The sequence below is a fragment of the Pectinophora gossypiella genome, chromosome 17, assembly GCF_024362695.1.
Source record: "Pectinophora gossypiella chromosome 17, ilPecGoss1.1, whole genome shotgun sequence".
Lineage (NCBI taxonomy): Eukaryota > Metazoa > Arthropoda > Insecta > Lepidoptera > Gelechiidae > Pectinophora > Pectinophora gossypiella.
The window spans coordinates 9,085,048-9,111,726 of NC_065420.1; positions in this window are offsets into that span (position 1 = coordinate 9,085,048).

The window sequence follows — 26,679 nt, forward strand, 5'->3', positions numbered from 1 at the left end:
ACGCGATAGCGAGACAAATTTCTTGAGCCAACACCGCGCCGATATTAGGGTCATTGTTTGGTTATCTCATTATCGGCTTATTGATTCCATCAGTCGTTCATTAATACGCTCTTTCGGTGATATTCTGTTTACTCGGAGTCTGCTATTACAGACAAAATGTTATTAAGAATATTATTATAGTATTATACGAGTAATTAGTCAATCATTATAGAAATGACTTTTCATACAGTTAAGTAACGTATCGATTCAGTTGTCACGGATGGCGTTTTATTCAGTATTGTTACTACTCGGGGGTATAAAGGCATCTTGTATAAAAGCATCTTGATTAAGGCCAGCTTGCTATATTTAAATAGCGGAAAGCGTATGTGGTGTTGAATACAATTCGCTTAACACGTTAGCACGTGGCCCAGACATGTGTAAGTCAGACGGGCGCTACCGCCAGCCGCGCCGCCCGCGCCCGCGCCGCCCGCACTTCCAATATCATTATCGTGTTATCTAGCTCCTTACATTAAGTAAAACGACGGCGTGCGTGAATATTGAACACTATGCAATTTCACGCGGCTTCGTCGCCGTTAGTGGCGATAAACGAGAAATATGTGCGTCGCGGCCTCCGCGCACCGCCGCTTGAATACCAAGTGCCCAACTACAAATTATTTTAAAACTTTTCCCTTTTTCCAACTCGTTAAGGCTATGCTTTTCCTTTCTCCGGCTACAAGCAAAGATAATCATCGCATCTATAAAAGAATATTGCGCACATAATCTTTCAGTCTTTACTGAGCTCGTAGCTGCGTTACGAATGGTGTAGCTGTTGTGCTACGAGCGCTACGAGTACGCCTAAAAGCGAAGTACCTACCTATGTAGATGAAAATTCAGTTCTATTCAATCACGAAGCGCATTTGATGCCTAAATGATACCATGAAAGTTAATTTTCCTTAATTTTCCCAATTGATGTGTTACCTGATGTTAAATTAAATTAATGAAATAACATTACCTACCGAGCCCGGCCGCGTAATGTGCCCTTTGCACGGTGTGATGACACGAGCTAATAATAATTTTAAAGAACCTGTCTTCTGAAATTAAACAAGAGGATGCCTTAGCGCGTAATCCATCAGTAAACGTCACTCCGGAGAGATCAGCCGGCAAATTTTAATTCTGGCTGAAACTCTTAGGGTGCCGTCTATTGCGAGGCGAACTTAATGTTTCGCGTGACTCGAATACTGAGATATCATTTTAATTTTAGCCCCTTCCGCTATCTGAGGTGTCTCCGCGCACTCCAGACTTTACATATTTTTGAGAGAATAAATCTTGTTTGATGAAAAAAAAATTAGCTATAAACAGAGCTGCTTAATGGAAATTTGTCTTTAGTATTCAAAGACGTTAAATTAAGAGACGGTGCGGGTTTGGAAAAGCGATGGATAACGCAATAACATTATGTGAATCGAATGGGAAATTACGGAAAATCGAAGCACGGGAATTTTAATGTGTCGACCCTGAACCAATACACGTGTTACTGTAGCAACCAGAAATCAACCAAGAATTATAACTTTGTTTAGAAATTATAATTCTGTACGTTGGAATTTCCGAAACCCAGAACTTCTGGTTCTGCCCAGTAGGAGCCCCTTATCCTTTTTAGTCAACGAATCAAAGGACTCGGCACCAAAATTTGTTACAATTTTATTATTCAATTATGTCGGCGGCGAGCAATATGCCAGCGCGAAAATGACACCGCACCGCCCCCCTCCCGCGGCCCCCGCTAAGCCCCGCATTTAAGGCTCGATGCCGCATCTCAGCCGGATAATAAACATGATGGTTAAGAAGATTACTTTATAGTGCAAACTTGTTCATGAATGAACCAAAATAAACGGCGGTGTGCGGTGTTGCAGCGGTGGCGGCAGCGGTGTGCGGCGCGCCTAATTAAATTTGGATAGTCGGAAAGTTTAAACCGTCAAGTTTGTATGCAGGTGCTCGTAATCTCGTTCCCATGGACATATGACTGCTCGAGTAATTCCTGTCGGAAACATTAGTTTGCTGTTTCGGCAAGTTAGTACTGTAGATTGCTGACTAACTTGTGTTTCGCAACGTAGTGGCTATTTAGAGGTACGAGTGACGTTATGTGCCGCAGGGGGATGTTTTGAAAAGCAGTGTCTTAGTGCGATTGGCGGCGCGCGTGCTAAGTGGATTGGAGAGGGACCTCATCTGTTCGCCGTCAGAGTCGGGGGGGGCGACACCCCGCCCGCTTGCGAATTGCGTTAAATAAAGTCAAATTGAGCAATAAAGGCTGGCTCCCCGCAATAATGCAATAGAATCGCGGTCCTCCGCCTCTATACACTAATTTACACTCGTGTAGGTGCGCCTTTAGTTCATTGGAGTTGCTCTATTACATTACTTTAACACGTGGTGTGACGCTGGCCAATGTGGACGGACATTTAAAATTACATTGTGCAATACTGTTGTAATGCCAACTTATTTGCTTTGTTTTCTTCTGTTTAAGCTTCTGAGACCAAATGTGTCTGAATGTAGTCTTAATAAGGTACGATGACTGTACGCGGTTTAGCGGATTATTTACAAGAACGCATGTATAGGTTGATACCTATGCATGAAGTTTAAAAAAAACCTTTTTGTAACGTAACAAAATAAATAGGCACCAACTGAATATTTCTCAAATCAGCAGAAGCAGTTTGAGGCCGTTAAAGCTGGAAATATTGTGGGATAAATGCACAAAATTGTACATTTAATAAGTGAAAACGAAGTTAAGCAGGCGAGGAGGGAAAGTTTGTTGTTATGAAACGGTTGTTTAAGCCAAGAAATCATCGCTGCCATTACACGGCAGGGCTGCTCACTCACTTCTTTAAAATGTATACTAAACTTAATGCTTTTCTTCATTTTGTGGAGTAGATAACAAGGAGACAAGAATGGAGGTTAATTTAGATACTAACTCTTCTACATTTTGAGCTTTAGCTGCAGTGTTACATGAAAGCACACCAAGTATTTAGTTTTAGAAGTGAATAAAAAAGTGTGTGTGTGTGTGTGTGGGGAGTGTGGCTTGACTTGTCTAGCCTGTGGCTATAACAATAGTTATATTTATTTCCCTACCTCTCTGACAGCCTGGTACATTCATAATAACAAAGCACGTAAAAATAACCTACTCTACAATTTTCAATTATCACTAATTTATTGCCATAAATCACTAGAAGCGGTGCGGTAACCCTGTAGTATACAAATAACCTGAAGAAATAACCCTTCCACGGCGGTAGGCCGCGCATCTTGTGTTCTCCGCAGATTCGGCCTCTAGGTTTAAAATTCAATTTATATCAATTTACCGTAATCAGTGGGGGGTTAGCGCAAGAATACGCGTCGGCCTTTAAACCTCGCAACTTTATGATATTAGGGAAATGAGCATTGTACCACACTTGCCAATTCTATTAGCTTTTATTTGATGCCAGTGTTTTTCTCGAATAAACGACTTGGTTTAAAAAAAGCGTCGTGGTGGTGAAATGTTTGGTATATTTAATTAGGGAGGATGATAATATCGTTGAATGTATTATGCAGTTCTCTATTTGATTAAACGATATAAGGAGCAGAAAAAAATGCAAAGCTGAAAACTCGTTGGTACCGTGATAGAGTCAATATAGCTTTATTTCGTGTATGTAGTTACTTGCGACCATTTTGTCTTGTTTCTATTTTGATAGGTAGTTTATGTGAGGTGTTAAATACTCCGTTGCCACTCTGTCAGCTGTTCCCTAAACGATTTCCCAACAAATATTCGCCGCACACCGATTTGGAGAACCAAATCCTGCGATCGCGCCCACGAAGACGTCACTTGTCACAATAAACATTCAAATAACTCGCACTCGCTCCCTGTTGTCTTTTTAAAAACGTTTTTAATATTCCTCGGCCGTCTTTGCGCGCTCTATGGCAATTTCGCCTTGTTTTAAAGCAGACAAATTGAGCTTTTTTGTTTATACAAGTTGAGAGCAGTTGGAGCGTGGGTAATCTCTTTTACGTTTGTTGGATTTGAGACTGCTCAGAGAGTATTCTTTTTCATTCGTTTCGTCAACGCTTCCTACTGTTTGTCCACGTTATTCGCTTGTTTTGCGAGAAGAAGGAATTCCTCACGGGCGGGCGCGCGCTCACTATGCGTGTAAATTTTTAAGCTCGGTAATGTTTCTTGCGTTCTTTTGCTGAGTTCTCCGGTTCTATTCAAATAATTGTTTGCAGTTGTCAGCGACGAGCGTTATTTGCTGTATCTTCGCAGACAAAGGTGCCGAGTTCGTACATTTCTTTTTGTGTTTGTCCTTTTCAGTTCACGTTGTTCAAGATGCCCTTTAATCTTATCTGTAATTTGTAGTTGTAACGATCCATAGACGAGGTAATTGCAAGGGTGTTTACAATCAGAATATAACGTTACAAACCATTATTACGTATTCAAATCAATAGATATCACACGCGCAGCAAACCGTTTCAATTACCGCTCGAGCTCACAATTAGCCGTGTGAATGGTGAAGTTAGTAATAATATGCGAGTGCTGGTAATTTAAGGCGCAGCCGGGGCATTAACATGACAAGGCGGCCTTAACAAGGCAACCATGAGACGTAAACAAATAGCTAATTTGGAGTGTCGCACTCGAGCACGCGTATTGAATACCCACGTATCAGGCTTACTGGCAATTTTGGTTTAAATTGAAATTCGTTACTGAAATTATCTTCGGAATTAAAATATTACACATATATATCCAGACGTACTACATGTGTTTGTTTTGCACATTTCTGACGACGGTTATTTCGCAACAAATATAATTCCAAGACAGGTACGCCGACCGCAATAATAAACGTGTAACGCTGCAGTATACGAACCACCTTTTATATTAATTAATTTGAAATATTCCACCGACAATTATTATTACCTTCAACATTTCACAGTAAAAGGTTTGTGTTTGAACACGGAATTCCGAACGGTGCGGTTGGAAAGAACTTAGCCCGAAGCTTTCATTTGAATTTGCCAGTGATAAAAACAACTGAAAATAATTCATAAAAGTGAGCGAAATAAAAGTTCACAATAGCAAAGACAAACGCGGGCCCGCGGCAGACAGACCAAATTATCTTTTTGCCCGTCTTTGCTCTTTAAGAATTCTCTTTAAATTGTGTTTTGGTTTTGGCCTTTTTCTGGGCACTGTCCTTTGGCCGGTCGCAGCGCTCTGCATTAATAACGCAGCCAATCTAGAGTGTTTGTCTTCTATGATTTTACAGTATGAACGAGTAAATAGAGTGGACAATTACATCCCAACAACAATATTACTGTCTCATCTTTACATAACTTATGCTACATATTGTATTTCAACTAGACTCAAAAACGTACAATGTTACAAAATCTAATTCATGATTATTCCTGTCCTGGTTATACTTTAAGCTTTTTGGGTTTTTCTGACTTACGTATTACAAAACAAAATGAGTGCCTACTTCGCTTTATTGTGCAACGAAAAACTGTCTTGGAATTTCCACTCCATCTTCCTTTCCATCACTGTCGTGCAACGTTCGCAAGTTAAAATCTGAAAATTGTGATATAAACAATAGATGAGCGTGAACCCTTAGCTGCAAGGGTCGTGTTATCAGCCGCCACCACTCGCGGTACGTTCCGCCCATTGCGCACCAATATTGCTCCTATTATTTTTATTTTATTCCTACACATACCGTAACAACGTCGGTACTATACGTACAAGAATATTCCTTTACACTTGCTTGGGTTTTAATGTCCGATTCCGATTGGAAAGGGGCGGAATGACATCTGAAACGTTCAGTTAAAGCGTAGTTTCTGTTTATGTGGTAAGATAACTTTGTAGCTCCGTTTATTCCTTTTTTGTTATAGTTGTAGATGAAAGCTACTGTTGATAAGACTAGGAAAGAGACACTAAAGGTCTTGTTTTAAATATTGCTGCTTACATATTGACATTTACCCCTTTTACCTACTTATTTCGAGTCATAAAAACTGAAATGGACGAGGGTTGGGTAGAAATACTTAAAACATGGTTATTGCTTATTCTATCAAGTTGAATTAAACTGTAAAATATGTAAATACATAGTACACAATTTGAGCTCCTCAATTCACACATACCTTAAATTTCATATCAATGTGCCAGAAAAGTTCTATAATTCTAACAATATAAAATTAAGCCAGTTTGAAGTTTAGTACAGACCGGGTTATGAGGTAGAACATATTTCTAACTTTATCGGTAGATAATGGCGAGTATAATCTTATCTTTAACCTTATGAAAGACTAGTTATACGATATTAAGGTACTTATAAATAGCGTAAAGATGTACTTATATATGAGATATAACGTGAGTCGTAACATAACACGCTGTTAGCAGGCATACGCGGGCTCCTCCTAGGGGCCCGTAAAAAAGTAATAAAAACCGAATAAATCCGGAACCCTCGCAGTGTCGCGTCTCCTATTATTATTATGTACACCGAAATATTACGCCAACATCCAGCCCCCGTGTTGGGAAACTAATTTGAAGTATTTTTTCGTGATCATCCCACAAGATGTATTACCGGGAAATGTTGGCAAGGCGAGCAATAGTGGAGGAAGATTGATACTCGGCGGAGTCTACATCAACTCATTTTACAGGGGATTGAAATTTTTATAATAGAATACGCATTTTGTTATGAGGTGCCTAAATTGAAAAGTGTTTGAAGCTTAACTTACAATATAATTAATTAAAGCTCCTTTATTCAGACTAAGTAATTACATTATATTTTCAGTTAATACGAGTATGCTAGCTTCACCACATCTTCACCATGTGTCGATCGACAAGGTCGCCAGTCCATCTACGCGGAGGGTATGTTTACCGTTAAAATGATATTCTTTTTTAATTCAAGTTGTTTATGATAACTCTACGACGTTAAAAACCTATTAAAAGCCTTTTAACGCTTAAAGTTCAAAGGTCTTTTCAGGGGGTACTTAACAGAAAATATATTCTTAATCTTTTTATATATTTTTGATTATTATATATTCACTTAAGAATACTTTATCCCGTTCCACGTGTAAAGTTGAAAAACGTTTTCCAAACGTTTCGTCACTATCGCTTGGCGGCCCGAAAATAAAGTACCCACAGCATAAAGATACGCGAGCTAATAAAGTTCTTACCAGATTAACGATCGGCTTATTGCATAATATATAAGCGAAACAAATCCGCTCTGTAGGTAAACTAAGCGAATCCCTTTTACGGCATCGTCGGGAGCAATCGAGTTGTATTTAAATTTGTTCATAAATAGATAATAAAGGGTGGCGCGTGCGGTTCCTAAACTGCTTTATTCGATAAAGATTGCCGAGCGACGGCGAAGTTGGAAGATACCTGCGACTAACGTATGCGCTGTATTTACTGACGGCAAATATTCCGAAAGTCTGTTTGAAGATTAAAATGGTATGATGTAAAAACGTCATAATACTGGTATACAACCGATAGTACACTGTTTTTCAAAGAAAGAACTAACAAAGAGGGATACGCTTACGAATGTTTTGTTCGTATTTCCTTCTCATGTGCAGTATTGGTTTCATGTAACTGAAGAGAAAATTCAGAGTTACTTAATGAAAACTATTCAAATCAGTTTTATAAATGATACCCAGTTTTTTGTTAAAACCAAGCCTTTATTGAATTTATCAAGTCTCGTGCAGAATTCAATATTTTGTGAAATTAATTAATCAGAGTGCATCCTCAAAAAGACCGAAAGAGGGCCAGCAAACATTTTTGTGATAAACGAGTATTTATGTCGGTCGCGGTATTGTGTTTCACAACTCTTGGAAGCAGACAATTTTATTTTCCGCCTTTTGGGTAATCAATAGGGGAGGCCCGACGACGGCCCGCCATCGAACAGCGGTGCCCTAGAGCCGGATGTTTTAAAATTTATCCCCCATATTTTGAAGGACATTCTCATAATTCATTAGTGTCTAAGTAAATGACGTCAATTTAGATAAAATCGGAAAGGATACTGTACCCTTTTTGGCTAATAAAATACTCAGAAATCTAACAAATCCCCACATAAAATATATTAAATTAACAATTTATATTTATATTATATAAAAAAATAAAGAAATAATATTAAATTACCTATTTATTTATAAATTAAATTCTGTATGTTTTTAAATAAATCATTCTTTAATGTATTCAGTAGTCAAAAAACATATTACCTATATAATAACTCCATAACAAGGGGTGCATATTCAAGGCTAAGATAGCCAAAGTAATCAGAAAACGATGGATCAAAACTTTCGTATGGAGTATAGCCCTCTATGGATGTGAAACTTGGACACTGACACAAAAAGACAGATAGAGACTCGAGGCCTTTGAAATGTGGTGTAGGAGGAGGATGGAAAGAATAAGTTGGACTGAAAGGGTTAGGTACTAATGAGGAAGTGCTAGAAAGGGTATAGAAGCAAATATAGAGAGTTATTGAGGACAGAAGACGCAAGATGATTGGACACTTAATAAGACACGACGGATTTATTAAAAACATCATAGAAGGGCAGCTACAAGGAAAGAGAGGAAGGGGAAGACCAAGAAGAGCTTACATGGAACAGATTAAAGGGAAAGTGAACGTTGTGTCTTATAAGAAATGAATGAATTGGTCTTTGATAGACAAGAATGGTCCACCAACCCGCAGTGGAGCAGCGTGGTCTTATGCTCGATACCCCCTCCGGTTGATTGAGGGGAGGCTTGTGCCCAGCAGTGGGACGTATATAAGCAGTTTATGTTTATGTAGACAAGAATGGAGAATGCAACACCAACAAGAGCGTGGCTCTTAAATCATTATCAGCCGTACGACGCCCACTGCTGGGCATAGGCCTCCCCCAAGGATCTCCACGACGATCGGTCCCGCGCTGCCCGCATCCAGCGGCTTCCCGCGACCTTCACCAGATCGTCGGCTCTTAAATAAATGTTAATATAGTAACTATGTGTTGTGTGTTAAAAGTAACCTAATTTCTTTTTTTATATTTAAAGCTTGTTTAGAATAAAAATATTTTCTTAAATGTCGACTCCACTGATGTCGTTGTCGTTGTTAGTAGAATCTAATATTCATTCCCGTGATAGGTAGATATTTATGTTGAATAAGCTGAGCCTTATACACGGACTTGTGGACATAATCTCAACGATGTTTCCAATTGATTTGTTTTGTCGATCATAATATTTCTTTCAAGCAAATAATATGATTTGTAAATAAAGGATACTTACCACGAATTTTCTCCTTTTAGAAAGGACTGAGTATTCGTGAGATTTGCTCCGATTGACAGTTTGTTTGTAACTAAATTCGTATAGTAAGTTTCATCGACTAAGCTTAGAGGATATGTAGAACTGACGATTTGAACTATTGACATAATTCCTAGTATTTCAGTGGTCTCTTAATTTTCGAAGGTTTCGAAACGTTCAAATCACTTTTCCCAACACCATCAATTATAATAATGAAATATCTGCTACATTTCTGAAAACTATACCCCAGTATGGAGCCGTGGTAGCCTAGTTGTTAGAAAGCTTGCCTCTCACTTTGAGGTCGCAGGTTCGAATCCAGCACAGGCCTAAATCAATTAATATCTAATTTGTTTTCGAATTCATGTTTGGATCATAAATGATTATCACGTGCTCAGCGGTGAAGGAAAACATCGTGAAGAAACCCATATTTACGAGAAATGCATTCGGAGGTATGTCACCTAACCTATATTGGGCTGGTTTTCCCTTCGCGGGTTGGAAGGTCAGACAAATAGTCGCTTCTGTAAAAATCCGGACCTGTCAAATCTTCAGGTTAGGTAAGCGGACCCTGTGAAAAACGGTATAATGTTAGAGAGATGACGACTTCTGAAAACTATACATACATAGTAAGATATCAGATATCGATCTTGATAACGTAACGTGACTTTGGGGGTGCAGCAGTTTGTTTCAAGAGCATGATCGAGTCAAATAGATTGCACTTCAAACTCGCTACTGTCTACCACGGGGACACTCGATGGCTTTCCGATGTCTAATGTGCACGAAGTAAATTCTACTTTTTTATTCTTTATGCCTACTTTGACCAGGGTGCCACAGTATAGGGAAATCATTTTGACTCATAAGCATGACTCACGGCCTCCGTGGTCCAGTGGTTGAGCGTTAGGCTCACGATCCGGACGTACCGGGTTCGAATCCTCATGGCAGCATATCACAAAAATCACTTTGTGATCCCTAGTATGTTTAGAACATTGCAGGCTGATTACGTGATTGTCCGAAAGTAAGACGATCCATGCTTCGGAAGGCACGTTAAGCCGTTGGTCCCGGTTACTACTTACTGATGTAAGTACGTAGTCGTTACATGATTCATGTCAGGGGCCTTTGGCGGCTCAATATTAGACTCCACAAGTTAAATCTACGAAGTAGGTACTAATTAAAAAAATCCTATTAACCTGTCCAATCAATTGTTTATTTATTTATTTAATGGATCATAGCTATGCACATTATAACATTTAGTTACATAATTAAACTAAATAAAGCAGTACTAATGTGCCAATCACAAGTGAACACAACATTCATCATAAAGAATTGTTAAACAGAATTATCTACTAAACACGCCAGTAGCAAATAAAGTCTTGAACACAACTAACGAACAAACCCGACCTTATTGTTCCATAGTTCAGCAGGTATCGCAGCAAATAAAAGCGGGTAGTTTGTAATTAATACAACAGCAATCGCTAATGAGTCGCTATAAAGTCATTCGGCTGACGACGGCGGCCCCATCAACACCATTCTGTCTATTCATTCATGCTATTAGCATATCAAGTTTACTGTTTTATACACTTGGCAAATTGTATAAAGATACATGCAGATTGGTAGCATTTATAATATATATGTTTGTTTTATAATAATCTTTTTGATTATCTACGTACAGTATTTTGATGTTTTTTTAGATTATTTTCAGTTCCAGACTTTTGCGACGGAAGATTCCACTTGATATTAACTCAGAATGATGATTTGAATCATCCCTTCAGGATTCGTCACGATCTCACTGACACCCTGTATAAACCGACGGACAATAATGACTATCTATTGAAAGATAGCGGTAAGCTATTTACTTACTTATGTATCTTTTGTTATATTCCATGTTGAAATGGATAAATAAATAACAAAGTGTAAAGTGACAAAAAGGGCCTGTGTTAATAGACATCTTCTTTATGAAACTAACCAATAACGGGTTAGTCTCAGATCCAACTTAGAGCCCATAATTTATTGATCTTTTCAGTCTTTGTGAGTGTCCCTAAAATGTGCTTTAACGTCATAAATACTTAACAACAAACGCACTAAATGATCAATGTTATTAGGAGCTTAAGGTGCAATTTGCAGTAGCAGCGCTGACCGAAGAGTAGATGACATAATTATGGGCGTGGACGCGGATCAGAACTGAGTAAATGGATTAGCTGATAACTTAGTTCCAAGTAACAAACAGAAAATTTGTTAAAAGTGACAAATTGCTTCATTACTTAAGCACTATTTTGTTATAGAGCATTATATAGACCTGTAGGATGGACTCGCTGCGCATTTTATTATTAGATTACAAATGGTTGATTACATTAAATAGAAGTTAAAATTGATGTATACCGACTTTATATTTATTACTATCACTCAAAGTACGTGATGGTTTAAGTTACACCACTTGCAGTTATATTTCAATAACCGAGCAAAATATACATTTTTACATGTCAAAATTATTTTTTTTAGTCCCATTCCGAGAAAATACTGGGAAAAACATGCACCTGTTAACACAACACGCAAAAGACTTGAAAAACGATAAAGAATATGATAAAAAGCCATAAACGCTGCAGTACACTGTTTTAAAAGACAAATAGTTTTAATAAAAGCGCTCGCGTGGCTCACCGCGCCTCGTCCGACATTTAAGTGCTAATTTAATTAATTGTCCTATTTCCCCACATGCCCCCCTGCCCTGCAACGGCCATATTTTTCACTTACATCAACACACCACAAATTGGTGCCGTTATTACTGAAGCTTCCCTTGGAATGTTATAGAGTAACTCGGTTGAGAATGAGGTCCAATCTTGTTGCACCGGTCCTTGAACTCAGCTACGGTTATGTACATATTAGGAATTTAATATTTAAGTAATAAGAATTTACAGTTTAATTATAAAAAAAAATCTGTTAAACATTTGTTTAACTGAGTCTCCACCGGACTTTGTATTCTTAATCTTCAAGGAAAAATTTTATTATTATAGGGCTGCTGCGATACAGGGTAAGCCCTAGTGCCTTTTATTTGGTAAATAAATAACTTTTACTTATACTTTTTTTACATGTAACTTAACAGGTTTAACGCATACTAGAGTAAAGTTACTAATAAAGCTCCACTAATATTAGTAACTATGTACTTAATTTTAGCTTGGACTTATTAAAAGAAATATAATATGAAATCAGAAAATCCTCCCTCTCGTAAGCGTTCATATTGAACTAATTTGCGAAAATTTTGAAGAAACGCTATAATGGATGTCACCTGTACTCCTACAACTTTGCCAATTTAACTTTATTTTATCGTTGCCAGAATAACTTTTTGGAAGTTTATCGTTAAATATTGTGTAGGAAATGAAAAAACAAGATAACTGATTATTTAAGAATTGTATTGGAGGGGTGCGGGCGCGCGAGGGGAGGTCGACAAGAGGCGTCGTGAAAGAGATCCGCCTCGGGCCGGATTATTGAATTATCAACAAAACATCGCACGGCTCACAGCCCGCTCTCCTCTAATTACTTTCTCTCCCGTATCATCTCAAATCTGATGAGATTTGATGAGTAATCGATCGCGTCTTAATTGCGGACGACTCAATTTGTAACGTCAATAAAAACTCGATGCGTTTTGAGTACGCGATCACGTTGTAAGGGTTGAGCATATAAATTAACAGTGTTTGGTTAGGTCAACGAACTTTGTCGATGTGATGTCACGTAATAAAATATACGTAGGTACGTACGTATATTTTATTTTTAAGTGAAATAAAAAGTCAAAGATAGAATACTTGTATAAGTACTTAATATAAAGCTGTAGATTCTAGCTCGAAATAAAGCAGCAGGTAAAATGTTATAATATGTATGCGTTTAGTGCACATGTTACGTAATTTCTAAGTTACTTTACTCATATGCATGTGCTACTAATGAAGCCACGTGCGAGGAAATAAAGTACACGAGCGCATTTCCTCCTAATTAACAGCAATTATGTTGGGAGGAACACAATAAAAAAACATGTAGAACACGAACTCCTCTCACCGCACGCACGCAACAGAATGGGAGTATTAAAAACAGACAAGCATTAAACAGAGGGCTCACTGGGATTTTCCGGGGAGTGTTTTTAAGCGATTCCCGACGGAGCGGACGATCGGATATATACGTTCGGCAAATTAAAAGCAGGCCATGCGAACCGGCATTGTGGAGAGCACAACCCGCCGCCGGCTGCCGGCCTACCAGGCACATTTGTTGTTGCGATTTGTCTGCACGGTGAGACACAAATGGCGCAAGCAGGGTTAAGCTCTTTGTTAATCGAACGCCGATACGATATCCCGACTGTTTAGAAATGTTTCAAGCGTCTGAGATTTCAATATTTATAAATGCAGAACTCACTGTAACACTGCTAGTAAAGAAAAGATTGAAATAATTGTGATAATCATTACTGACGTGGTACAGATATATCCGATACACATAAAATGGAACACAGTTTTTATTTCAAGAAATATAGAAACACGTAGGTGTTTAGGAACAAATTACATCACTCTGAAGGAAATCTTCACGAAATCCTAAGCAAGGTAACAAGGCAACACGACTTCACTTTTTACATGCTGAAATATTTAAACGGTGAAGTTGCTGAGGGTGGGGCTAGGGGGCACTCGTGTGAGAAATAGCTCTGAATATCTTGCGACTATCCGAGGGATTCTTGCCCCTATTTCCACGGGATCGCGTCGAAATGACAACAGATTTAGGGAAAGCGTGAAGCGAGGTGTAAAATGTATCCGAGCGCGTTACGCCTCCGTATATGACATTCTTCGCACCTACTCGTACCATAAATGTAAGCGAGAGCCGATTCCGTAATCTTCCTTTTATTAAAAAGTTGTCGAGCCGAGGAAACGCGCCGGAACATTTCTTTATGTGTATACGGCCACTTCGTATAGCCACTTATTTTCCCCTTACGGGCTTCCAACTGATTTTACTGTAACCGCGAATCTTGAATATAGAGGCTTAACCCGCTTTGTTTTAGTAAGCAGTTTCCGAATAACAAGTAGGTATGACTTTACGACATTTATTTCTTTGTATGTACTCTTCTTCTTATCGTGTGGGTTGTGAGGTGGAATACCAGCCTCATCAACCCTGGTGTCAGGGTTATGATTGAGCCGCCAAAGGTACTTATTGATAATGTTTGTATTGAATTTGTAACAGGAAGATAATTCGTAATTCTCTTATGATGAATCATACATAACGATTGACTCACTACGAGTATTTTGAAATGCAAATGAGTTTTATTTTAAATGGACCCCTAAATTTGAAATCAACTAACTGACTTAAATAACAATGCCCCACATAACATTTTTATTCCACAAAAAAACGACAGCTTTTAGAAAAATAAACGGCAAATCCATTGTAAAATTATTCAGTATGAAACGAGGCTGAAAATCTTTCAGATTTGCATCCATTCATTCGTTGCCAACGACTTGGCGTTTGTTTGAATATGTGATTTCCTATGCAGAGCGAACATTTTATTTTCAATTGAAATTCCAACAAGTTTAAAGTGGTAATATCCTTCTTGACGGTCGCGTCTGCCGTTACATTTTACCGAGTTCTATTATAAATCAAGAAACAACAAACTCTAAAAAACTAAAAAATATATAGTTCAGGTTACCGTACCTATACCTAACCATATCTACTACATAATATAGACTGCACATGACTCTCAACTAAATCCGTTTTATATCTTCTTTTAAAAAATGGCTTATCGTAGTCTTGTAGTCGCATGTTACGACTTTCGTAGCAAACTCCAGCGTAGCTCTTCGCCTAACACGTGTAAGAGATATAATATATTTTTCACTCGTCACGTAGTGTAATATATGTCATAAGATTTTAAACTATTTAATAATATATCTTATCTAGCCTATAGTGTCCCACTGCTGGGCAATGGCCTCCCTCCATTTCTTCCAGGACTCTAAAATAAAATATCATATTATTTATTATATTGGCCCCGATTCCTGCCCACATCGTAATTTTATTTTAAGTTATAGCTATCATTTTCTTATCCGCCGAAAAGGAAAGGGACGGATGATTGACAACTGTTATTTTAAAATGAATGAATAACCCGGGCGATTAATATACACATCTCGCAGATTTGCAACCCATTTGACGTGTGTTGTTAATTATGTCGGATTATTGCCCAATATAACATTTTGGAAGGGTTTTTTAAATTTCTCCTAAAATTGACTCGATCCCATAAATTTTATGCTTGTCGATTACACCTCCTACTTTAAATAAAATTATATGACGTGTACAGGAATCAGCAACATTGTTATATTATTTTATATTTAATATAATATATTTTTTTTATATTTCCTGTATGTGCAATATTTGTTATGTTATCTGTTATTTTTAAACGTCGAATTTTATTCGAATAGTACAAAAATAAACGACTCGAAATTGTAAAAGAGGTGAATAACTCCTATTCAAAAAGAAAGAACGGTAAAGGGGAGGACTGCAAAGAACCACGACACTTGTAATTGGCTTTGTAATCCGAACGGCTCCAAGTTGGCTACAAACCCCTAATTAAAAATTGCCTATTCCATTGTTCCTTCGGTTAATAAAGGGGTTTGGTAATTTTATAACTCCATATTTTTGTGCTTAGCTGTAAAATAACTTGTATACAATATTAATTATTGTACATAATTGTAGGTTTGGAGTTTATGAAGGTTGCGTCATTACTATCTGTGCCATAATACTTTGTCCGAATACTTTATTTCTTTTTTGATGGTTGTCGAATTATCACGTGCTCAGCGGTGAAGAAAAACATCGTGAGAAAACCCACATTCGCGAGAAATGCATTCGGAGGTATGTGACCTAACCTGTATTGGGCTGGTTTTCCCTTCGCGGGTTGGAAGATCAGACAGGCAGTCGCTTCTGTAAAAAACTAGACCTGTCAAGTCTCCAGGTTGGGTAAGCGGACCCTGTGAAAAACGGGATAATGCTAGGGCGATGATGATGACTACTAATATCCTTACTTTTTATATTATGTCATTTTTTAACCATATAAGTAAATGTCAGTGTTATTTCTATGTACTTAGATACCTACTTATTAAGTAAACTTTTACTGAATTCACTTGGAATTAACTACTAAATGTATTTGTACCAATCTATTTTGTTACTACTATAAAGTTAGGGTAGTCCTTGTTTAATAAAAACAAATGACATTAGTAATGCTAGGGAGGTGATGATAATACTTTATCCGTCTCTATGTACCCACCCTGACAATACGGCTCAACACCTATCACGTTAGTCTAACAGGAAGCTCGGTCAGGTTCAGGTCAGGTACTTAGATCATCTTGCGATGGATGCACTTCTGATTAGCTCAATTGTGATATAGACGTTAGCTTATGTTATGTTGTTATTTTGTGTGTCGATGTAACAATTTATTTCAATATTTTTATATTAAAATATTCAATATCGAAAACCGTATCGTAAAGCATTCATGTGGACATCGTGTCTACACTTGACCGCGGATATCAAAATACGAAAAATTAATTCATATTTTGAAAACAGCCGAACGGCGGAGGGCCCCGCCGCCGTCCCGCTGGGTCCCGCTATCGCCGCGCGGACGGGACGTCCCGTATCGCAGCCTCAATAGCCACAATCAGACCTCAACCCTCATTTAAATATCAAAACAACCCCGCTGAACCCGCAACATAACACAAACAAATTAATTCGAATAATCAACCCTAATAAATAGGGATCTGTTTACCCCATAAAGAATAAATGTTATAATAATTGGGGCAAGAGGCTACAATTTACAGTTTTGAATTCTAAATTGTCGGAAGGGTGAATTAATTTTCGGATGAATTTCAAGAAACAACGCTGTAATAACACAATGAAAAGTTTGCGGTGTACTAACAAGCCGAATTCAATACTTTAATTTGATGGATTTCCAATTTTAAGCTATCTCAAATAATATAAATTGAAGCCACGAGAACGGGAGATCGTAAAAAGAATATACTTACATTTATTTAGTAAACATAGTGTAAAGTCAACCGAGGGAGGGGTGAACAAAGCGGAGGTGTCAAGATTAACCGCCGTCTGAGGCGGCTGCATGAAATACTCTAAAATTGTTCACAGGCTATAAAACTGCACAAAGCCTTTTCAATTAAAACTTTCAATGGCGTCCTGGCGCTAATTATGGCGCGGGCAGGGTGCGGGCCGGCGACATCTATCTATTGCTATAAGGCAATGCGGTAACCGCGCGGCGGCGGCGCGGCACAGTGTGCGGCACGGACGCGCCCGCTCCCCTCTGTCCTCGCCTAAGTGAATTCCGTTAATTAAACCATAAAAACTTCGATAAATTAAGATCCCAGCCAATTCCCCTCTCTAATACAGTCCTGTTTCCAAGATTTCAGATGCAAATGACATCGATACAGCCGGGCGCGACATAAATTTGTTTCGGCCGCGTTGCCCCTCTACATTTGTCTGCGGCTTCGTTTAATTTTACTTATTGCTTAATAACACTTTTGTTACTTCGTAGATAATCGACTATAATGCAATGAACTCGTTTAAAATAATGCCTTGCTTGTTAAATTAACAGTAATAATCGGTGGAGGGAATAAGTATATAACTGTAGAAATCCGTTATTTTATCGTCAGAAATCTTTTTTCTATTTTGGGTACACTTACTGTATTCACCGGTGTCGATCGGGAATGTTATTTGATAGTAAGTGACGATATGGTCTAAGATGGAGTCCGCTAATTAAGCAAAATGCATCACTCTAGCCGTCTAGCCTACAGCTCAAGTTCAAATACACAATTGAAAACTTAGCAATAACTACTTCGCGAAACACCGAAAAATTATCTGATTTTCAGGTCACGATATGATAATGCCCGAAACGGTGTCATCAAATCGCCCGGCGCCGCACGAAACACATGCGTTAATTACAGTCCTGTAAGCAATAAGCTTCAGATATACGATAAGGCGCGCCCCACCAACTTGTATGGAAAATTTCATTAGTAAAATTCGAGGTTAACAGCTTGTGTGTTTTAGGTAATTGGTCCGTGCGCGAGCGGCGCCCGGCCCGGCTTATGGTACAGGTTTTTGTATAAACTACGCTCGTCAATTAATGTCAAATCGGTATATATTTAACAACACATGCGCTGTATCGATTACACTTATGACTGTAGTAACATTAATTTGTAATTCTTCTTTTGAATTAGGGAGAGAAGAGAAAGCTTCTTCTTTATTCAAGATATGTCATGCCCACAGAGTTCATCAGGTAAGTACTAAGGTCAGTTATCTGGCTCTATCTGGTAAACACTATTTAAAAAATTATTGAAGTAGCATTCATGCATATATTGCATAGGCCCGTGCCAGTTAAGAACAGTTATTTAAGTCCACATCTCTATATAAATACACTTACCCAATGAATTCTAAACACATGGAAAATGTAATACTTACCTACTTAAAATAATTTAATATTACGCTCTTCGTAAAACGTCGTAAGATTTCAGGGCCCATGCACAAGTGTCACATTTCATCAAAGTACTTACGTAATTACAAATTCATCGCTAAACGACCAACAACGGAGACAAATGTCTCTGGCTTTTACGTACAAGGCTGAGCCCTATCGTACCCCAGCGTACCCTGTTGAAATGCAAATGGTACGAGTTGGCTCGCCTTCCCTGCATTTGCAATCCACCAGTTTTTTACGTAACTTATTGTCTAAGCTTATGCCCATTGTACCTTTCATAGTACTTGTTCTTTTCATAGCTTTGCATGCATGACTTCATAAACCTGATATAAATAGCCTTTTCCTGACTGTTGCTGCTGCTGGGCACAGGCCTCGCGTCAATCAACCGGAGGGGATCATTAATTAATATTTCCAGAAAATCCCAGGGAATGAGTTAAAACAAGCACAATTTGTTTCTTAAAATGGTCTAAATTACCATAAAAAATTAAACATTTTTCCATAGGTACCCAGTAAATCGATTATTCGACACCACCACTGCACAACCCATGTTCTATTTACTTAAATAATTATCATCTGCTCGAAATATTGCTTGAGAATACACATAGCAAAGTACAAATAAATAAAATTCATTATTGAGGTGCGGAGATCCATAGAGTGCGTACCATCAGCATCGTGAATGCGGCATCAACGACAAGACTAAACAGACAAGTTAAATAATATTGTAACTATTAAATAAGCTGATATATATAAATAGGTATCTATTAACTTTGCTTTGAATTTAGTTCACATCTGTTTTTATATTGAAATAGCTTCGTAAATCAGATCTGAAATTTCATTAATAATGCAACTTTTGAAAACATGAATATAAAGACACACTGATATGGCGAAGATAAGTATTTCTCATTTCTTTCACCCAACTTTTTTAAAAAGAATTCGAATTTAGAAAGTACCTAGCTATGAATAGGTGTTGTCCCACAAAAGCTGCTTATAGAAAAGTTAAACGTCCGCAAAAAATAAGCTCAAACGCTCACAGTGTATGAAACAGTTATTCAGCTCCGAGTTGAAAAGCTTTCTCAAACAGAACTTTCTGGAGTTGAGAGCAAATCTCCCCGCAGAACATCTGTCGTCAAAACCCAACATTTTCTGCCAATAAAATCTTTTTCGAGCACATTTATTCCCTTTTTAGAGCGCATTTATTCGCTTTGAGCTCCAAGTCAACAGGTGGCTCCTTTTATCAATGTGAATGTAATTGCCGTTGGAGCATTTTGAGAAACCTCTGGGTCAGCTACTCTGTGCATAGAGTGAAGCAGCTGCAAGAGGATGGTTGGTATTAACTCAATCTTTGTCAAAGATTAAAGCGTTAATAGAAGCGAGTCGAAGCAAGTTACATCAGGCAAAAATCTCGACAGGACCTAGAGCGTTTCAAAGGACGTGGTACGTAATGCTCACTTCAGCCCACGTACATTGTGAAAGCCAGTGTGAGCCGATGTCAATCAACAGAGCTGGGAGCCGGAGAGCGAAGGTAGTGCGTTATCTGTCGAAAGTCAGTCCGGTGCAGTGTTCAATAATCCCTCGACAGACACGCGATGAATATAGATTGAGTTACGAAGCCAATTCCGAACTTTCGGAACTCAGATTTAGATTTACCCAAAGAGTTTATTGGGGTGAGCAAATCACTGCAATACTGGATCAATTCAGTTCCATTTTCGGGCGTTCGTCTTTTTAAAATATTTTACCTAACTAAACAATTGTATAATTCTCTACCTATATAATCTTTTATGTCTTCAGAAGACAACGAAACAAAAAGTACTTATTGAAAATAAAAAAATGCAAGAGAATTCCACAGCAGTTCCACAATTCCGGTACGTAATCTCTGTCTTGTCGAAATGTGGAAGTTTCCCGTCGGTGGCAGCGCGGTGGCGGCGCGGTGGCGGCGGCGGCGGGCGAAGCGTCAAGATTTAAGTAGTTTACGCCAAGTCCGCCTTGTTTGGTCCACAGAACTGCTAACTCGATCCTCCACGCTCACTTTATGCCAACTTCCTAGCCACTATTTTCGCCACCGGAAAATATTTATTATTTCTCCTCAAAGCAACAAGTTGGGATTTGGCTTTTGTTTCAGTTTAAAAGGTTTTCAGACTTTCTTTATATTATATCAAGTTTGTGGTTGATGTAGTTTGTCTGTGTAGTTTTACTTTACTGAAGATATTCGAAATTATGCCTTAGCATATTACTCATATTTCGAATAAAGCCTCTGAAGGATCTTTCAAGCTGTAGCAATATGCTGGCGAAAAGATTGTAAGGGGCGCGACTCAATGACTCAACCCCATTGCGGTGTAAAACGAGCATTAAACTGAATCATGTTCTACAAAATGGAGAAGGAAGGTTTTTGCTACTACATAAGTACAATCAATAGAGGAATACAATATATTATTCAAGAAGAAGTAAGTACCTGCTGGATAATTTACAGGTGGAATATGCCTATTAACCTTTGAGGTGAACAAAGTATTTACTGTTTATCACTCCAATGACTGTTTATTGCAGTCTTTTTTAAAAAATAATATATTGAAAACGTCTCATGTGAATGTCTGCGGGTGTGTGATATTGCAGATTGATTGTGCGGCGGAGACGGGACTCAATCTGCACCGCGGAGTAAAACGGCCATTAAACGGCACATCGTCTGCATGCTGTGTGGTACAAGGTAAGAAAAGAATGAATTCTGTCATTGATTTTGCGTACAATTCAAGCAAAATAAATAATTAATACGGTGAATTAAGGATTCAACAATTTCAATTACCGAATGTGAGTTACTATATGTATTTCATTCGAAGCTGGAAATTCTCATAAAATCACGTGTCCAGAAAATTCAGGTTGGTAGGACCCAAAAACAGGTTTTCTGAAGAGGTATTTTTCCTTCTCAATCTACTAAGTGTTGTTTTACAATCTTTTTTGTAAGTGTGTATTTATCTTATTGCATCGCCGCGATTATTATTTTTAATTCAAGTAGTGTATTTCACCCTAAGGTTGCCTGGATGAAATGGCCTAAAAAAAGTGTGAAGTGTTTTTTCTGTAGGAGTCCGAAACTGAAATTCGAATGTCAGTTGTTCGATGAATGATTATTCGACTGAAATTAGAGTGATTGTGCAATAAAGAGTTTTGTATTGTAGTGTACTTTGGAGTTTATAATATTACATCCAGTTATACCTTGGACCACCAGCAAGCAGGTGTTATTATCCCAATAATAATACGATCGTTCGCCGTTCGGTTTGCATAACGCCCCGTGCCATACGGCGGAGGTTAGCCGATATTTGAAAACTTGCAAAGTGACTCAATGCATGAGATTCTCAACTCTGTTGAAACGAGCTTACAACTTTAGGACGGTGTGTCGAACATGCTTGCACGGGATCAAGGTAATATGAGTAACTTTTACCTTTCGGATGAATTTGTACGTAAATGACTTCAGTTCTAGCTTTTGTTGTTGGAGATTAGTCTGCGGTCTATTTTACATGTAGTTCTAATTTTTTTTTTCCCAACGTAGGTATTAAGTTCTAGCTACGACTTCGTAATTTTGGTGTTTTAATTAAAAGTTTCTGGTAAGTATTAAAATTGTAAAATAACCGATTTTTCGTAACTTTTAAAACATGATATCTACTACATTATAACATGTCTCATAATTGTTATGGATGTTATTAACTAAAAAACTAGTAAACCTCTCAACTTTATATCTGAAAGTTTCAAGACAGCCGCAAACTCGATACTCGTTATCTGCAAGGTACTTCTATTTTCAGCAGGTAAAATCCACAAACTCTCGTTCAGACAGGTTTTGCTGAACAAATAGAGGTGTTATAGAAAGACACGATGGTTACAACGTGATTCGACTTTCGCGAGAAACGGAAACCACCGTAGTTGTTACCTACGCGACAAGCACTCGCTACTCGACTTAAACGAGTACTTTCGTTGCCGACTGTACACGTAAGGCTAAAAGGCAGACGGTAAAAACAAAAGAAACAAGAAACTGACTTGGTCGATTTATTCTCCATTTATTTGACAGTTTATTGGAGTATGAGAAGTTTTATTTTTATGGGCGATGTGCTAGTAAAAACTAGCTAGGTATGTGGAACATTTTAAATAATAACATGCAAATATTTTATTGTTTATTAACAAAACATAAATTGGACATGTAAAGTAGTATCAACGAAATAAAACGTCCAAACTACTTATATATAAACCTTAGTAAGTATATTAATATCTCATAACTTGTTTCAGACTGTAAATCTATGATTATACTTAGTACTTATAATCGAAATGCATATCAGAACCCTACTGACAGAATGTGTGATTTCTGTTTACTACCTGTTTCTATTATAACTAAGTAAGCACCTAAGTAGTAAAGATTTATTTTATGCACTTTGAATCTTCTTCTATCACGTGGGTTGTGAGGTGAAGGACCTACCTCATCAACCCTGGAGTCCGGGTTGACGTACTTTGAATGTGTAAATGAGAAAGCGAAACCTGTCTTGTTTTAGCGACGGTTGTAAACCAATGTATAAATAAATAAAACATATTTATTTAATATAGATAAAAGACATTATATACAGGGTGTAACGGAACGGGGGTATCAACCCGAAGTGTGCCTACTCTGTCACTATCTACAAATCACATGCGAGAGTATTGGCCGCCTAAATTCATATTTGCATTAGTTATGAGCAATTGAATTCCAGGTCTTCATGTAATAAATTCAAATTTGCACAACACTACGTAGCAATCAGCTGTTCAAGGTATTTAACTTTTGAGTGAACAGCTACCACCTCTTTTATTTATGCCTGCCCTAGTAAAGGGTAAACGTGCCAGTGATGGCCATATTAATCAATATTTTTTAAATTGTTTTGTTTCATCCTTGTGAGGCCAAGATTTCCAGACACAATAGTTAAAAAAACAATGGGCATTGGTCCCGGTTACTGCTTACTGATGTAATAAGTAGTCGTTACATGAGCCATGTCAGGGGCATTTGGCGGCTCAATAATAACCCTCGCACCAGGATTGACGAGGTTGGTTATCCACCTCACAACCAATAGGATAGAACAAGATGTGAACATACATAAATCACGGCTTTATCCCTAATGGACCAGACAGAGCTACAAGTAATTACACATATCTAATATCACACTTACTGCGCTACTGAGATGGGCAGAGTCACTTTGTTGTACAAGTTTTGTCCAAAAATGTACATTAATAGTTGATAAAGAAATGTACTTTACAATGCATCTCGTCTCCTTGTGTAGTATGCTTTATTTTATGATTACGTAATATCAGGCTCCCTTAACACCGTCATCCAGGTCAAATGGGCATCACACTAGCGGCGAATGCGTTCATGGCTAGCTAGGTACGGGACAGTTTCATTAGAATACTTTCAGAGTTTTGCAGGCCCTAAACAACTACTACTACTCATACACAGTTACCACCAATCACTGACTAAGGTGTGCAAATACTAACACCTCACTTTACAATGGATCAAAGGACACAGTGATTCAAGAGGTAACGACGCGGCGGACGAGTTGGCCAGAAGGGGAACGGGAGGTAACAGCCATCGGTCCGGAACCGATATTGCCGATCTCATTCGGACAGGTCCGCTCGCTGCTACGAACGAGAGCAGCCAACAAACACACCTTTTTTTGACGTGACTTATCGAAGTTTTGCCGCAAATGACATTAACTACTTGGCCGGACAAATGGGGAGCGCTGAAGGCTCTCACCCGGTACAACGTTTAAGACAACAGGCCTGAGGGTGCCCAGTTGGGCGCGAACCTCGGCTCAGGGCGTCGTCTGAGAGGAAAAATATTTGAAAGAATTAAACGACCCTAGTAAGTCGATAGCGATAAGCGCTGATTGAGGGAATTCGTCGACCACGCCGGCGGTGTCGGTATCGGGGTCCTGAAATGTTTGTTGTCGCGAGCTGATTGGCTGATTCTATGGCTAGAGTAATCGGGTCGTCGGGATCGTATTACATACTTCGGACGCCGATGCTATTCAGTACCGTTCCTAAGCGGGATGTATTCGGAAGCCGCAACTACCAGGGGATTTGGTTGGTGCGGAGCAGAATCAAAAAAACGAATTTGAGCCATTGGGCAATGGTTGGCAGACTTAGGTCAATGTGCAGATTTTCATTGCGATGGAACCACGAACGATTTTGTATTTCCTGTAGACGGTGGATTTGAGAGAGACTCGCGTGAGCGAAAACTACCCCTGCATAGGTCATGATCGGACGGATGCAAGTCGTGTAGATTCCAAAGGGATAATTTACTACGCTTGTTAAGGAGACAATGAACACGGCCCATTACAAACGTGGCGCGATCGCGCACACGTTTGATATGGGCCTTGAAAGTAAGACGTCTATCTAAGACTACGCCGAGATATTTGACTTGCTCCTCCCAAGGGATCGGCTTGCCAGACATCTTGATGACTTAAGTTGACAGCGTGACCGTGACGTATTATAATAGCCCTTTGAAAAGTACACCGCTGCACTTTTCTCCGGGTTTACCTTGATTCTCCATTTGCGAAACTACTTGCCCAAGGCATTGGCGCGTTGGAGAATTCCGGTCATCATAACTCGACCACGGCACGAAGAATAGATGGCTGTATCATCCGCAAATAAAGCTAGTTCGGTATTAGGGTATTTGGGAATGTACAAACACACCAGACTATGAACCACCGTAAATAAATGCAGGCAGGCTAAGATGGCACTACCCAACATCAATAGTTGTCTCTCCAAAAGAATTCTAAATGTGAAGAGGTCTCCACTAATACAGGTAACAGCTGCAGGTAGCAGGTGTAGCTGTGTGGTCACGGTGATATCAACAAACATCTGTTTACACTAGGTGTCACCGACAAGCCCCTGTGCAGAACCTGCATGGACGAGACAGCGGCCCATGTGCTACTGGAGTGTGAAGGAGCCGCCAACTACCGGGTCCGGCACCTTGGCCAGACGGGGTGCCTCCCTGAGGCGACCGGCAACGTCAGAGGCTTCTTAGAATTCCTTGGGGATTTACAACATAGTAAAAGCAAAATAAATTTCTCAAGTACCGTTGTGACTGCCTACCCCTTAGTGATACGGGCGTGATATTATGTTAGTATGTTCTGATTACTTATGGCTCTGCCCACCCCATTAGGGATACGAGCAGCTGCAAGTGATTGTGTATCTTATTAACGAGACATTAATGTTACGTTTACAACATAGTAAAGACAAAATCAATTTCTCAAGTAAAGTACCTACCTAACATAACTTTACTTTTACTATGACATGGTAAAAGTAATCTTAAAATAAGTACTTTCGTACAATACAATAATACTTTATTGCGTACAAGGAATTAAAAACACATAACAGTATTTTTTTAAATCTTTCTATCGTGTGGGTTGTGAGGTGGATTACCAACCTCATCAACCCTGGTGTCAGGGTAACTATTGAGCCGCCAGAGGCCCCTGACATGACTCATGTAATAACTACTTTCTTACATGAGTAAGTAGTCACCGGGACCAACCGTGCCTTCCGAAGCACGGAATTGCAAATTGCATTGGGACAGTTAATGGGATTTATACCCTGTACCAGGATGCCAGGGCTCGCGAATAGAAAAAGGCACGCTAGTGTTTCAAACTATCGATAGTTCGGTATCGATTATCGATCATAATCATTTTCAACTACGATTTTGATTGGTAGAAATAAAAAAATAGCTTTTCAAAAAATCTAAATCCATGGACTTTTGAGTTATTGAAATTCAGTTTAGACAATCAGCCCACTCAAAATAACCATACTATCGGAGTGTAGCAATACTACTGACTGAGGGCAAAATTATCGATAGTTTGTTATTAATCCGCAACGATACTATCGATTGTATTGCACTTAGGTAATAAAATCGAAAATGTTCCCACTTTCCGAGTTATCAATAGTCTTGCTATCGATCGACTCTCGGTCGGGATAGATT